Raw genomic sequence first — 16,240 nt, forward strand, 5'->3', positions numbered from 1 at the left:
GAGAATGTCCATGAAAGTTTGGGACACAAAGCTGTTTCAGTGACAAATAAGTTACGTGCACTACTATGAGAACAAGTTGAGAACAGAGACGGTGTTGTTGTGATCCAAGGTTTGGGATGTTAAACTTAATTTATGGTGAAAGGCTTTTGCTTTGTGTTTTTACTTCTGTGGATGTGTGACTTTGGAATCTCGGTGGCCGGACTCTCTTTGCTTCTCCCAACATTCCTCGTGCCATCCGGAACTTATTGCTGTAGAGGGCTTCTAAAAGAAAAAATATTTGAATGGAGGTGACAGGTCTAACAAAAAAGCAAAAATAGAACCATCAGTAAGGCCGAACACTGAGCCCCTATGCTCATTTAGTTCACCTAAACAGGCCCTATTTGTACTTGCACTGCCTTCAACCCGAGGGAAATAAATAAATAAATCGGTCAACCACAGCTGTGTCGCAGGGAAACAATCAACTTTTGAATTCAGCTAATTCATTGACAATGTCACATACTAGCGGTGAGGTCGGAGATTAGGCCAAAATGTGTTATTCTTCGGTCTGATGCATGACACCTGGTAGGGCTGCTAAGGGGACCCTCTAGGGCTTAGGGCTTCCCCGCACCATGGGGGCTACGAGCGCTAATGTTACGTCACTGCCCACAGAATCGAGAAAGAGCTATCAATCTGTCAATACTTTCAATGTACGGGCCGGGTGCGTTTTCTCATGTTGAGTCAAATTAAGTTGCAGGCTCCGCTCTTTGTGGTGCCCTTCTATCAATTCCCTTAAATGTCAGCTTTAGCTTTCACCCATACTCCCCCTGGAACTCAAAGACTTTGGTTTCCTGGAATCAGCAGGGCATGGGAATAATGCTGCCAGAGCGCTAGTCCGCAAAGTTTATGGTGAGAACTACAATGGTATCTGATCATTTTCAAACCTCTATCTTTAATTCTTGATTAATGAAAACTTTCTTTGAAAAGGCTTTCACTTTGGTTCATCTTGCGCCTGTCTAAACATTTCACCTCTAGTGGCACAATATGAATGGCCTGGCAGTTCCGCTTAATCAGAGCCCCAGTTCTGAATACTAATAAAATAGAACCAAAGTCCTATTCCATTATGCTTAGCTGAATTATGCAGGTGACTGGCATGCTTTGAATACTATTTTTTTCAAAGTAAACACATAGGATGCCCCAGGTCATTCAGTCAAAAGTATTAAAGGGACGCTGAGAGGCAGGGGTTGGAACAGTCGGTAATTTGTGTCGCAGTGGATCGCCAGTTCAATGCCAAGATCCAACAATGAGCTTTTTAACTGCTGCAATTATAATACAGGCTGTTGGAGTTGGAATTACTGCGGCTGCTGGCACCAGACTTGTCCTCTAATGGAGCTTCGTTAAAGGATTTAAAGTGTACTCATTCCAATTACAGGGTCTCAAAAGAGTCTTGTATAGTTTTTTTTTGTCACTACCTCCCAGAGTTGGGAGTGGGTAATTTCGGTGCCTTATGCCCTCCTTGTATATGGTAGCTGTTTCTTAGGCTCCCTCTCTGGAATTGAAACCTGATTCCCTGTTACCCGCGGTCACCATGGTAGGCACAGAACGTACTATGAAAAGCTGATAGGGCAGACATCCAAATGTATTGTTGCCGTCACGTAGACGTGCAATCAGCCAGAAAGCAGTCGGGGGGGGGCTAGATTTGTCTTGGTCTGAGAAATGCAGGCATCCAGGGAGGTCTAGAATTACCACAGTTATCCAAGTAATAGATGGAGCCATCAAAGGAACCATAACACCTTAATGAGCCATTCACAGTTTTACTGTACCGGTCATGGGTACTTCAATGTGGATGGCTTAATCTTTGAGGCAAGCATATCATACTGGCAGAATCAACCAGGTAGCTGCACCTTCTGGATGATGGTTGGGCGGTGTGTGCCCTTCCCCAACTGACCTTCATACTCCTTAGGAAGCCGCTGGGGAAGCCCAACCACTTGGTTGGTAGGGGGCTTGCTTTGGGGACTAGTGCAGTCACATTGGCACCACGGCGGAAGGGAGAGGCAGGCCGAGGTGCAGCCTAAGCGAGATGCAGGAGTGCCAGCCTGGGCTGTGGGGACCACCCACGGGTCGGTCAGTCTCATCTGCTGTGGAAAAGCGCTTGGTAGAGGAGGGTGACATTGTGGCATGTGTGGGCCCGGACTGCCAGGTACCATCCAGGACCTGCTGCCACCCAACTCCTTAAACTCTGGTCGTACCACTGGGGGGGGCATAAGCTGCCAAGACTGCTCACACCTTGCTCTGCTGGGTAGGTGAAGGGCATCCTCGAATGGCAGGCCATCGAGTCAGACATTCCCTGTCAGTGTGGAAGCTATTTTCTTGAAACTACATCCGAGGTTGGCAAGCAGTCCATTCCTAAATGGACCAAGCATGCCCAATCAATCAGGCTGCTTTACATGGGGATGTTGGCTTCGGGCCCTTCCTGCTCTCATGAAAGGCAGGCTCAGAGGAAAGGATCACTGGGTAAGATTGAGAGGCAGATGTGGACCCGGCCCCTGGGGGGCTCAGTGGGCTGGCCCAGGCCCTGGCAACACCTGGCTGAGAACCACTGGTCTTCAAATGGGTCAGGAGTACCCTATTTTAGTAATCTGGAGGGAGCCTACCTCCATTTCTTGTAATCTGTGTGCCTCAAGTGACAGAGGGGACCCTGGCTGGGCTTGAGATGGCAGAAGAGACCTCATCGGGACTTCCAGAGCAGCCAAGCCATATGGACACCCCATTTAAAACCATGGTACGTGACCAAATGCCAGAGGGGCTTGGTGCATCCAGTGGGCGGGTTCGAAGGACGGCCATCTGGTCGCGCTGTGCCTTAACTTAAGTATAGGGATTCAGCAACCCAGGTCCTCGGAGCCCCATCTGGGCCTCAGGTTCAGGGCTGTGAGGGACTGCCTTAAGGGAGCTCCAACCTGTGGCATGCAGGCACCTTACCACAGCGGCGAAGTAGGGAAGCCCTCCCTGGGCTTGATGGACATATGTCTCGAGCTCTTGGCAGTGTGGCAGGCCAGCGAACCGAGACCAGGGCTAGAGCCTAGTCAGAGCTCCTGGACCCGCCTGTGCAGGAGAAGACTCCCTAGGCCCCTAGGACCCATCCCAGGCACTTTACCACACGGCGGGCCCAAAGACAGAGCCCAGGATGGGGGGCCTCCCACCATAGCTCCTGGACAAGGCCAAGCAAGGGAAGCCTCCCCGGGTCCAATGGACTTCCATCCCGGGCTGTTGGTGGTATGGTGGAAGCAGAACATTGGGGCCTTAAAGGAACTCCTGGAACTGGATGTGCAGGGTAGGCCTCAAGGGGCCCGTGGGACCCTGTCCCTGGTGCTTTGACAAACGGCGGGCCAGAGCTTGGAGCCCCAGCACCCATCAGGGCCCCAGGGCCCGTTTGGAGCTCCTAGACCCAGCTGCACAAGGGAGGTCTCCCCTAGCCTGCAGACGCCTGTCCAAGGTGCTTTGCCAAACAGTGGACCTGAGGATTGACCCAGGGCAGGAGCCCTCACCTCAGGGCCTCCAGGGCCCCGGTCACAGCTTCTGAACCAAGCTAAGCAGGGGAAGCATTGCCGGGCCCGATGGACCCACATCCCAGGATCTTTGCCACACAGCGGGCCAGAGCTCAGAGCCCCAGCACCCGCTAGGGTCCAAGGTGGGAGCATCTGCTCTGGGACCTGGTGGGGCCCCAGGCCCTGGTTGAAGATCTTGGACCCAAAACGCAAGGAAACTTTGCCATGCCCCCAGCCCAGGGAAGTTCTGAACCTGGCCAAGCAGGGGAAGCCTCCTCTGGCCTGATGGACTCCCGTCTCAGGCCCTTGGCAGAGTGGCACACCAGAGGATGGAGCCCAAGGCGTGAGCACCCACTCTGGGGCCCTGCATGGCCTCATGACCTGGTTGGAGATCCTGTACCTGGCATGCAGGGGAGACCTTGCTGATCCCATTGGACCCCCCCTCCTTATCCCTTGGTGGTGTGGCAGAGGGCGGAGCCCAGGGTGGGAGTGCCCACCCTGGGGCCTCTTCAGATCTCTTGGACCCAGCAGTGCATGGGAAGCCTCCCCGGGACCATGGGACCCAAATACCAGGTGATTTGCCTTGCAGCGGGCCTGAGGATGGACCCCAGGATGGAGGGCTCCCATACCAGTGCCTGCTGGGCCCGGTCAGAGCTTCTGCACCTGGTCAAGCAGTGGGAGCCTCCCCAAGTCCGATGGAGACCCTGTCCTGGCCCCTTGTTGGTGCAGCAGCCTGGAGGACAGAGCCAGTGTGTTTGCTCCGGGGCCAAGTGGGGCCCTGGTTGGAGCTCCTGGCCATGCAGGGGAGGCCTCCCTGGGCCCACTGGACCCTGTCCTGGTCACTCGGCCACATAGAGGGCCTGTGGACAGAGCCCAGGACCAGAGGCTTCTGTCCCAGGGCCCTCTAGGGCCCCAGTTAGAGCTTTTGAACCCAGCCAAGCAGGATAAGCTTCCTTGAGCCTGATGTACCCCCATACTCGGCCCTTTGTAGTTCAACAGGCCGAAGTACTGAGCCCAGGGTGGGAGCGCCCGCCTGGGGCCTGGTCAGAGCTTCTGGACCTTATATTATAGAAAACAAAGGTCCTAAGGCTAATTCAATTATACACAAAATGAAGTTATAGACTTGAATCAGTACTATATCAGTTGTCCCTGTACCCAGCCGGGTCAGGGACTTTTTATTCAAGTTGATCAAAAAGGATTAAGTGACCACACAGGGGGTCAATTTCAGCAATTGATAGGGTACAAGCCTGCACCTATCCAGGAGTAAACTAAAGTATAGAGAAGGGTAGAGATGGAAAAAGACAAACAATATCAGGCAAGAAAACGTAGGAGCCACATGTCCCTTGCAAGTGGTTAGCTAATGCGCAAGTTTAGACAAACAGTCCCTGCAAACATAATACACACAATGGATATATTGCAGAACTGTTTAAAATGTCGACGACGTTTCGATCCCCTGGCTCCTAATGTACCGGGATCATCTTCAGGACTATATGATTAGTTGCCTGTTTAAATTGGTGCGCCTGTGGGATTCCCGAAAAAGCCACTGGTCGGATGATTGATTTGGAGAATGCTTCGTTTGGCGCGAACTTAGTTCAAGTCTTTTGAAGCCTCTTGCTTCAGTCTCAGAAATGGGAGGGGTATCGAACACGAATCCCGTGCTGTAAGGTGCAATGACCATCGTGTCCACCTACACTCAGAATCTCGTCCGATCGTGGAGTAGAACCACAGTGTCTCCGCCCGACCACGGAAGTTGGTTGGGAAGCCTCTGCGGAGCAACGGGAGCATCGCACTCCCCTACCACTTAAGAATAAACACCCCCTACAAAGAGGGCACCCACGAGAGGCCTTCGATACCCCTCCCATTTCTGAGACCAAAGCAAGAGGCTTCAAAAGACTTGAACTAAGTTCGCGCCAAACGAAGCATTCATTAGGAGCCAGGGGCTCGAAACGTCGTCCTCATCGACATTTTAAACAGTTCTGCAATATATCCATTGTGTGTATTGTGTTTGCAGGGACTGTTTGTCTAAACTTGCGCATTAGCTAACCACTTGCAAGGGACATGTGGCTCCTACTCTTTCTTGCCTGATATTGTTTGTCTTTTTCCATCTCTACCCTTCTCTATACTTTAGTTTACTCCTGGATAGGTGCAGGCTTGTACCCTATCAATTGCTGAAATTGACCCCCTGTGTGGTCACTTAATCCTTTTTGATCAACTTGAATAAAAAGTCCCTGACCCGGCTGGGTACAGGGACAACTGATATAGTACTCATTCAAGTCTATAACTTCATTTTGTGTATAATTGAATTAGCCTTAGGACCTTTGTTTTCTATAATATATTGTCCGCCCATGGTCCGAAGGTATCCATTGGGTTCCCTTGTTATAATTGTAAAATAGAGCTTCTGGACCTAGCCATGAAGGAGAGGCCTACTTGGGCCTAGGGCACCCGGTACTGGGTGCTTTATCATACAGCGGGCCAAAGGATGGAGTCCAGGATGGAGGCTCCCACCCTAGGATCCAGCGGGGGCCAGGTCAGAGCTCTTGAACCCAGCCATGCAGGGGAAACCTCTTCGGGTCTGATGTATCCCCGTCTTGTGCCCTTCGTGGTAAGGCTGTCTGGGGGACGGAGCCCAGGATATGTGCTCCCACTCCAGAACCCGCAGGAGCCCGGAAAGAGCTTCTGAACCTGTCCATGCCTGTGGAAGCCTCCCTGGGCCCGATAGACCCACCACCTGTACCGGGCCCTTAGCGGTGCAGCCAGATGGAGGATGGAGCCCAGGGTGGTGACTCCCATCCCAGGTCCCGATGGGGCCCTGTCCGAGCTTCTGAAGCCTTCCACAGGGCTTACCTCTGCAGCAGTCTGCCGGACGGAGCCTAGGACGGGTGCTTCCTCCACAGGTCCTGCCGGGGGGCCCGGTCAGAGTTCTGAACTTGGCCAAAGCAGGGGGAGCCTCCTCATGCCCGATGGTTGATCACATTTTAGACCCTTTGTGGTGCAGCAGGCTAGAAGTAGGGTATGAAAAATCTATTCAAATCTATTCACCCGCTCGCTATGGTGAGTCAAATGTTGTCAGGTCGCGCTATATTTAGGGCCTACTCGACCATTATGGTGAGTTGACAATGATTCAAGAAAGGTGGTAGAATGTACACCAACAACTGATTAAACCATAATAGACAAAGGTGCTCAAAGGCAAAATGTTTGGCTTACAGCCTTGGTATATGCTCTGTCCTGGAGTACGAATGTTAATTGAAAGACCAAATGGTGCGGTGCCGCACACGAAGCTGAGATGCACAGCAAAGAAGCGTTGAACAAGAGCCTATGTAATCCAATTAGTCCATAGTAATCAAAATGTTATTCTACTCTTTCTTTGTTTTCAAACTTCATACAGAGACGTTGTTATTTCAATCTTTAAAATGCTAGTCTGGGTTTCTCTCCACAGCATTTCGAAATGCACATTCCTATCCCAGTTGTCCATACTGGTATGCCTAATACATTTTGGGTGGCTAGTCCTTATTCATAGATAATTGCAATGCTAAATATACAGGAAGATCCTTCAGTAATTTAACATCATTTTATGTCTGAAAAACATAAATGCAAACTTGAAAGAATAATGTTCATTTTAACAAGACGTTATGCAAAAACTAAAGTTTGCTGTGAAAAATTACACCACTGACCTTGTGCTGGGTTTGTGAAAATGATTTCGCCAATGACTCCGTGCTTTAGTCGTGATGGAATGGTTCCATCATGAGCACAAGTGCAAGTGTACTCATGAGCACACTTGCAAGCAGAGGGATTTCCCATTTTTTTGCCTTGAAAGGTGGGGAACAGCTTCCTCAAGCTCCCAAGGCATGGTTTTGTTTTTCCTTGTAATGACGATCTAGCTCATGGTGCGCTGTCGTCATTACAACGGAATTGAAACTTAGTTTCAGTGTGACAGTTTCGGTGCTTGTGGGGCTATCTCAGCCCCCGAGCACCGAAACACATGGGAGAGGTATTGTTGGAAAGGGGAGAATCTCCCCTTTCCTATGGTAATCTTCCCTAGTAGAACCAGGCTTAGGAATCGCCCCAGGAGGGTGATCCCCAAGCAGGGACCCACACACAAGCCACCAGGCAGGGGGGAGCGTCCCTTTGGGCAAGGGCTTTGCTCCCCCCATTAATTGTTGCCACAGACAGTCTTTCTGCCCCCCTGGAGGACAGATGGGACAGTAGCACCCAATCTGCCCATGGGGGGGGGCAGAAAACACCCTAGATGCCAGGGATTCATTTTTTCTAAGCCAGGAGCGGGGGCTGCCCAGAATGAGCATGCCAATGCCCACACCCTCTTCCTGCAAAGAAGGCAAACGACTTTATGACCCTCAGGAAGTAAATGGGGGCATCAGCCCCTAATCCACCCCCTGGGGGCAGAAAGCCCACTAGGCACCAGTGATTTTTGTTTTATATATGTAGGAGTGGGGTCTGCCTAGGATGGGCATGCCGATGCCCCACCCCCAAAAAATGCTACAGTATTTCTGCCCCTAGGGAGGCAGATGGGGCAATAGCCCCTTATCTGTTCCCCCCAGGGGTAGAAAGCCCACTAGGCACCAGGGATTAATTTTTTTCCTTAGTTCGGGTTGAGGGTTGCCCAGAATGGGCATGCCAATGCCCCAACTCCCCCCAAAAATGCCACAGTCTTTCTGCCCTCCCAAGGTGACAGATGGGGCAGTAGCCCCTTATCTGTCCCCTCGGGGGCAAAAAGCCCACTAGCCAACAGGGATGTTATGTTATGTTATGTATGGGTTTTTATTTAGCGCAAATTTCACCCGAAGATCTCAAAGTGCTAGCCTGTCACAGGAAATGAAGAGGGAGTGAAAAGGAGGACTGACTGGGAATTAGACTGCCTCAGAACAGCCAGGTTTTGAGAGACTTACAAAACTTTCTGTGGTCGGTCTCAGTATGGAGATGAAGAGGGAGAGCGTTCCACAGGGTGGGGGCAGAACGAGAGAAAGATCTTCCGCTGTTCCTAGTGGTACAGATCTTGGGAAGGATGAGAAGAAGTTTATTAGCAGATTGGAGAGTTCTGGAGGGTGATACCTTTTCAGTTTATTAGCAATGTAGTGAGGGCCTTGACCATTGAGAGTTTTGTAAACTAGACAGTTGATCTTGAATGTTATACGTTTTCTGATGGGGAGCCAGTGGAGAGCTCTCAGACTGGGTGCCGAGGAAGATCGTGTTGTAGATGTAATACTAGTCTGGCCGCTGTGTTTTGAAGGACCTGCAGTTTTGTTAGGTGCTCTTCGTTGATGGAGGCCAAAGGGGCATTGCCATAATCCAGCTGGCTTATGATAAATCCTTGCACCAGAGGCATACGGGATGACAGTGGGACCCATTTAAAGATCTAGCAAGGGCTGCTCATTAGTCCGTACCTTTTTTCAGAATTCAGGTGTGTCAGCTGCCCAGAATGGGTATGCCCATGCTCCCACCCCACACAAAATTCCACAGTCTTTCTGCACTCCCAGGAGGCAGATGGGGCAATATCCCTGATCAACCTCTGGGGGTGGGGGGGGCATAAAGCCCACTAGACACCAGGGATTTATTTATACGTATGTGTGGGGGTGCCCAGAATGGGCATGCCAATTACCCATTCCAAAGAAATTGCCACTATATTTCTGCCCCCCCCCCCAGGAGGCAGATGGGGGCAATAGCCACTTATCTGCCCCCTCGGTGGGTCAGAAAGCCCACTACCCACCAGGGATCCATTTCTTTTAATTCAGGGGTGGGGCTGCCCAGAATGGATATGCCTTATGCCCCCACTCCCTAAAAAAAGATGCCACAGTATTTCTGCCCCTCCCAGGAGAGAGATGTGGGTAATTGTTGTAAATGAAAATGCAGAGACGTGAAATAGGAATAAACTCTCGTTTTATTCCAAGTGACAACGTAGGAAAAACCCGACCAGCAGTGCCGGGAATAAAACTGCCTCTAACAGCTTTATAAGAGAATGCTCAGCTCGGGGCAGAGAACATGTGAGCACGAGCCCAGTGCAAGCTACAAGCTTGAGCAGTAAATGTGGTTAAAGTGAACATAACAGTAATACCCCCTGATCTGCCCCCGGGGGCAGAGAGCCCACTATGCGCCAACCATTATGTACACAGGGGTGGGGGCTGCCAAGAATCAGCATCCCAATGACTCCACCCCCCCCCAAAAAAATAGCCACAGTATTTCTGCCCCCCTTGGGGACATATAAGGGTATTAGCCCCGATTTGCCCTCCCCAGGGCGGCAGAAAGCCCACTCTGCACTAACTTTTTTTTTTCAGAATGTGCCTACCTGTGAATTTTGGGTCCTAGCGCTTCCGGCACCTAGAGAAACATAGCAAACCTGTATATTTTCTCAAATTAGATACTAAAGGGAATCCAGGATGTAGTGACTTGTGTGGCTATCACTATGTTCTGTTGCCCAAAGTCCCTTGCAAACCTCAAACTTTATAAAAAAACAAACACATTTATATCACATTTCTGTGATGGAAAGTTCTGGAATCTGCACTGATCCACAAACTTCCACCCAACTAGCATTCCCCAAAGTCTACTGATAAAAATGGTACCTAGCTCATGTGGGTGGGTCAAGTACCCACGACAGGCAAAGGCCCAAAACGTCTTGTGGAGGCATCAAAATTACCTATCATAAAACTTACTGGTGTTGCAAGGGGTGGCACCTGGTTTTCTGACCTGGGCTTGCGGCCATCTAGGGAAACCTACCAAACCCACACATTTCTGAAAACTATACACCATGGGCAGTCTAGTGAGGTATAGCTTGCGGGGATCCACCCAAAAAAATTTCCTACCCAGGATCCCCTGCAAAACTCAAATTTAGCTGCAAAAATCACCTTTTCCACACATTTTTGTGTGTGATCCCTGTGCCCCCGCAAATATCCTACCTCCAAGCATTCCTCTTGGTTTCCCGAGTAAACTGATGCCTCACTTGTGTGGCTGTTCAATGCAAAATCAGCTGAAAACATTTTTTTTTTCAATGTAGCACTTAGAATTTGCACTGCTATACCCTTAATCCACATGTTTTTGGTCCTTCCCAGTCACAGGCTTTTGGCCCAACCACACAACAGGCGCTGGCAGGGTGCGCCACAGAAACTGGCAGTGGAGCAGTCATTTGTCATTCACTGAAGTTCACGCGTCAGTGTGAACTTTGCCTGTGCCCTGGGGTTTTTCAGAATAAGTTCAACAACTCACAATTCTCATGATGACAACCCTTTCTAGACCAGTTTAACTGCCTCTCAACCACTAAATCAATGAAGATAATGCCTCCAGATTTAAGACAAACACTTGAGTGCCCTGCATAATTGACCCCCTATTTATCTTGGTTCACCTTATCTTGTTTCAGACCTAGTAGAACAGATGAAGTCTTAGCTGTCAACAAGCAGCATCGATGGCCCTGGGATGTGACCTAACGTTCTCCTCTCATGATACTAGAATGTCTTGCAGTGCTGAGCATCTGTTTACCTCATGTCGTCGTGAGGTATTTTATAAGCCTTCTGCATTCACTGCATGAATCTGGTTTAGTCCAGAATGGCCTTCTCTGGCTATCTTTTCTGCCTATCTCAAGTATGTTACAATCCAAAGTGTTGACTGAAGAGATACCATCCTTGAAGAACACGCTCTCCTATTTATCATCTATTTATTTTATGTGTAATATTTTATGTGTAATGTTCTGAGAGGTTAGTCCTTGGCATGTGTAGGAAACCCACCTCTCTATATAGTGCACCACAAAGAAGTACACTGTGCAAAGAGGTCGAAGAGACCCTTATTGGTTTACAGAGGAAAGAATAAATAATACTAACGCTCTGTTTTGTAAAAGTGTGGGTGAGCCGATAGGCTTGTTAGAGGGTAGTGCTAAGCATTTGTTGTATACATCAAGGCAATAAATGATTACACACTTTCAAGGAATGAAGTTGAGTCCAAATTAGAAAAATAGTACTTCTTTTTATATAAATAGTTAGACCAAGAACTTCGGTAAAAGGTAAATACTTTTCGTAATACAATAACTTACAGTAAAATGTAAAAACCTCAGATGTGCACAATTACACACAATACATTTCCTATGGAAGGAAAAGGCAAGTAGAAAAGCAATGCTATGCAGTTAATATTCTGGTTACCCTTTCAGAAATCGGAAGGTTCATGGCCAAGATTCAATATGCCAAGACCAAATTCTCGGCGCATCCCGAATTGCTCAGGAAACTAGGCCAAAGGGGTCCATTTGTCATGTGATTACCGTGGGTGAGACACATGGAGTGGGTCTCACCCACAGTAAAAAGTCCATAACCGGGTGATCCAAGAAGCAAAAAATCCAGGCGTACTGAACGGGAGGAACCTACTTGCAAGAAACTCTATCATGCCAGGTAGTGAACGTTCTACATCTGGATTGGGGTAATAGGAAAGTTTTATGCTGTGTTGCATATATTAGAATATTGGATCCCTGTGTATGAATAGGATAAGGCAGTATGTAAATATGTTCATTTTTGTATTTATTTTCCTGTCATAATGTACTATATCGAGAGTTATTTGTAGCGTGTCTACCACCATTCTTATTTATTAAGGTTTTCTCTTAATGCAGAAAGTTTAGACACATGCAGAGTGAGAATTTAACGGTAGTGCTTTTCTAGCAGAAACTGGTGTTTGTCTCGCTTTACCACTGGCTTCGAGATAAGTCCGACTGTAAAGATTGCTTTACCTATTAACTCGTTCCCAATCCATAGCTTAAAAAAGTACTACTACGAAGTCTATATGCAGTTACCCCCCAGGGCGAGCTATTCCAACCTACACCTTTCAAGGAACCATTTGAGGCAAACATGATTGATTATGACAAGAAAAGGAAACCCTATATCACTTTGTTTTGCTCTGTGTTTACTGCCAGGCAACGGGACATACGGATGTTCCTTGGAATCTGCATACTGCTAAAAGTGGTGCTGCTTAGGTTACCACTGAGAACTGTCCACTCCTTTTAGAGGTACCGCGTGATTCCCTGCGGACATAGACAATCGGTTCCTCTCAATGTCACCTCGCAGACACGTGGTCTTTTGGGATGCGCACGCCATGCCCGCCCACTAACCCACCGATTATTCTCTGGCTGTATCTGCATTGTGTACCTGTTGGCAATAAATCCATGAAATTTTAGCACCTTTTACCGCCTCCAAAGATTATGGAGATTACATCAGAGTACACCACGCCCCCGACAGCCTACACGCTCTCACTCTCCGTGGTGGCCGGAGTCTAGTGAACATTAAAAGTGATTGGGAATACATAGCTGCCCAAATTGCACTGCGCAGAGGGATTGACTCTGACTTTTTCCACGGCCTTTGAAGAGGGGTCTCTTCGCCAGAAATTTGGGACTAAATATTCGTAGCAAAACCACAGTTTTTTAAGGAGCGTTAAAACAATCTGGGTGTGCATTTTAAATTGACCTCTTGTTCCTCAACGTGCATCCATAAGCATGCGTCTTCTCTTCTGTTAATGCTTCCTTTTATTTTTCCATTCTCCACTTTCTCAGTCTTAATATTATATATTACGGGGACTACTTTTGGAAGGAGCAGAATGGGAAAATTAAATGTTGTACATATTTGACTATGTCAGAGCCAACAGCAGCCACTCAGGATAGAGAGATTTTATACTCAAGACCTGGTTACAAAGACATTACAGGCTCTGATAAATGCATATCTCTTATGTAACACCACGTTTACAAGATCAGGCTTCAGTCAGCCATACTGATGATAAATAAGGTAATTAAACCTACAGCAATATGTGTGACAAATTCTTCCTTCTTCAAAGGAGAATAAATACCAGTCACAACAGTGAGTGACCTCTGAGAACAAATAAACACCACAGCAATAGGAGTCCACAGCTCACTATGATTTATCTCTCAAATATTATCATCATTCAGGGTGCCACAGTATCACGGACTAAATATCCTCTGACAAACATTTTATGTCCAAAATATCCTTAAAATATCGTCCTTGGGGAGTTAATAGTAGACAATCTACACCCAATGGGACAATATTTAGGATATGGTATTTATGTGAGTGTTATGTGATATGAGAAGCATAGTACATGGTATGGACATTAAGGTGCGCAGGCATGAAGAATGTCAAACATTTGCTACTTCTTCCTTCACAAGCCATTGTTTGGAAACACCATTTTCCTGGAAAATCGGGCGGAGCTAACTTTATTTCTATGCTGGTCCAGGATGGTTAATACTTTTTTGGTTATTGTTTGAAAATCTCAAAACAAGATGGACTTATCCAACTTTCTTGTGATGTTATTTTCTGTCTTAAGCATATAAACGGAGTCTAGCCCTTGAGAAAGATGTATCGTAAATACATTATTTCCCTTATGTTTCGTCAACTTCATAGCCCATTGGTATTTTTTTGCACTTTACTCATCGTCCAGCTCCATTTTTTAAACTTGTTAATACTGTACTGTTAAATAAATACAAATAACTGGAAAGCAGTTAGGAAAAAGGGAAGTCTCGAGTTGGGCCTTTTGAGTCTTTCAGGATATAACTCCCTTTCAGAACCCAAAGCGGTGCTGATTATTCTTCTCTAGAAGAACCTATGCAGTTAGGTCGGGCTAGAAGTCAATTAACAGAGAGCATAAGAATGTATGTCGGAAGAAGGCAGGATTGGGTTAATACAGTGGTACCTCTGCATGGACAGCTTGTGCCTGTCCAGTTCACCCTTGGAGGGAATCGCATGAACATCCACTCTCTGAGAAAGAGAAATAATCTGGTGCCTGACAGCTTCCTTATGTTGGATCTCCAGTAAATGGTCCTGACAGTCATCTGTCCCTAAGAGGACTTTCAGCGTACTCAAGTGATTTCTTTACTCATCCCGTTCGACTGCTAAGCAGTTCTTTGTTGGGAATGATGATTCTGTAAACGATTTGGGAGCTGTGGTTGTTGCAACTACAGGAAAGTGATGAACAAGAGCACACTTTTTTCTATCATACTTAGTCTAGCCTCTATACTACAATTAAGAACCATCTAAATTGACAAGGAGGTTTTGGCGAATATGGTTTCTTCCTTCTAACTGGGACCCTCTTAGGGAGAGAGTAAATATTTTTGGGTGTGTGTAATAAACTAGATGGTGGCATACCGGCAACTGGGGGAGTTGCTCTTTCCTCATGCTGTTGAGAAGGAAACTAGAGAGACGTTCTCACATGCTAAAATGACAAAACTATATATTTGAGAAACACAGTCATTGTTTTTACTTAAACATCGGCTTGCCATTTCTTTTTACATATTTGGGTCTCAAATACAAGTTGGTATTCTTGATAAATAAACTACAGTTTGCTTGCAATTAGTATCAACTTTCATTTGTAGTAAATGTATGTTTGGCCCCCAACTACCAGCATGTCATTTTCATCAGTACTCACGTGGACTACTACAAGGGATTGCCACGAGCATGCCAGAGATGGCCACCAAACATTTTTCAGGGATGTCCTTCAAAGGCCAGTCATGGTACGCATATACCAAAAGGGCCCAAACTAAGTCCAAGAATATCATTATGCCATATGTAGTCAGCACTATGCATGAAATGGCAATCAATGTGCACAAATATGATGACATTGTGTCTTCTGAAGTGTGTTTTCACAAAGACAAGGGAACCCGAAAGGTATGCCATAGGGACCTTGGGCAGTATCAATTTACAAAAAACAGTGGTCCCTACATGTGGACAAGATAACATACAAAAATCATTAATCATACACCTGTTTTATAACATTTATCTTGTGATCAGTTCCCAAGGACCAGTTTCCATTACATATGGCATCGGTCATTTGCCATGCACAACTCTGGCATGATGCTTTCAGAAGACACAATTTACAAAAAACAGTGGTCCCTACATGTGGACAAGATAACATACAAAAATCATTAATCATACACCTGATAAGTAGTATGTCTTTTGTCCAGCCGGACAAGAACATTTATTTTAAATGTTCTGGTTGATAAAGTGAATTTTAAGAACCAAAAAAGATAACAAGTGGGCACAGCCGTGACCCACAACAGTCAATACAAAACAACAAAGAAATGGCCAAAAGGGCAAAGCAAAAATCTGTCTGTATACTTCTGGTCAGTGCTACAGACTCAATCTCTTAAACATAACCATACCATTACATCAAATAATATAGCATTATCATATTGCATATGGGGTTTTTTAGTCGACAACGTTTAGATGCCTTTTTACATTTGTGACATCATCATCAGGACAAGAATTATCAACATTATTGTTTTGTACAACAGTTATTAACACAATGCCTATTATCACATTACTATACATGAAGGAAATGGGAGGCAAGGGGGAAGGAAAAACAGGAAATATATATCAGTTTAGGCATGTTGGAGACAGTTTTTTTAAAAAAACGAGTGAGTTGAGAATTGCGGCGAATGAAGAGGTGAAGATTGTGACCTAGGAGGTGTTCAGGCATGCGTGTGGTTGGACGGAGCGGGTAATCAGTGAGTGAAGGGGATAGTGATATAAACACAAGTTTAAGGTCTCTATTGAGATCAATGGGATGTGAGGTAGAAATAATTTAATCAATATTGGCTTGCTGGCTAAGCGGTCGTTCTGGTGATCGAATGGAAATAAGTCTAAGGCAATTGCATGGCTGGGTCGTGAGTGACGTGAAGAAATAATGTGACTAGGTCTCTGGATGTGACAATAATCGCGGGCGGTGGCAGGAGAAAGAAC

General features: G+C 46.9%; 1 pseudogene; it reads right to left on the reverse strand.

Moving 5' to 3' along the window:
- Positions 1 to 804: 804 nt before the first annotated feature.
- Positions 805 to 1,870, reverse strand: LOC144771389 (18S ribosomal RNA; annotated as a pseudogene).
- Between the last annotated feature and the right edge of the window lie 14,370 nt (positions 1,871 to 16,240).

Source organism: Lissotriton helveticus, chromosome 7, assembly GCF_964261635.1.
Source record: "Lissotriton helveticus chromosome 7, aLisHel1.1, whole genome shotgun sequence".
In the NCBI taxonomy this organism is placed as follows: domain Eukaryota; kingdom Metazoa; phylum Chordata; class Amphibia; order Caudata; family Salamandridae; genus Lissotriton; species Lissotriton helveticus.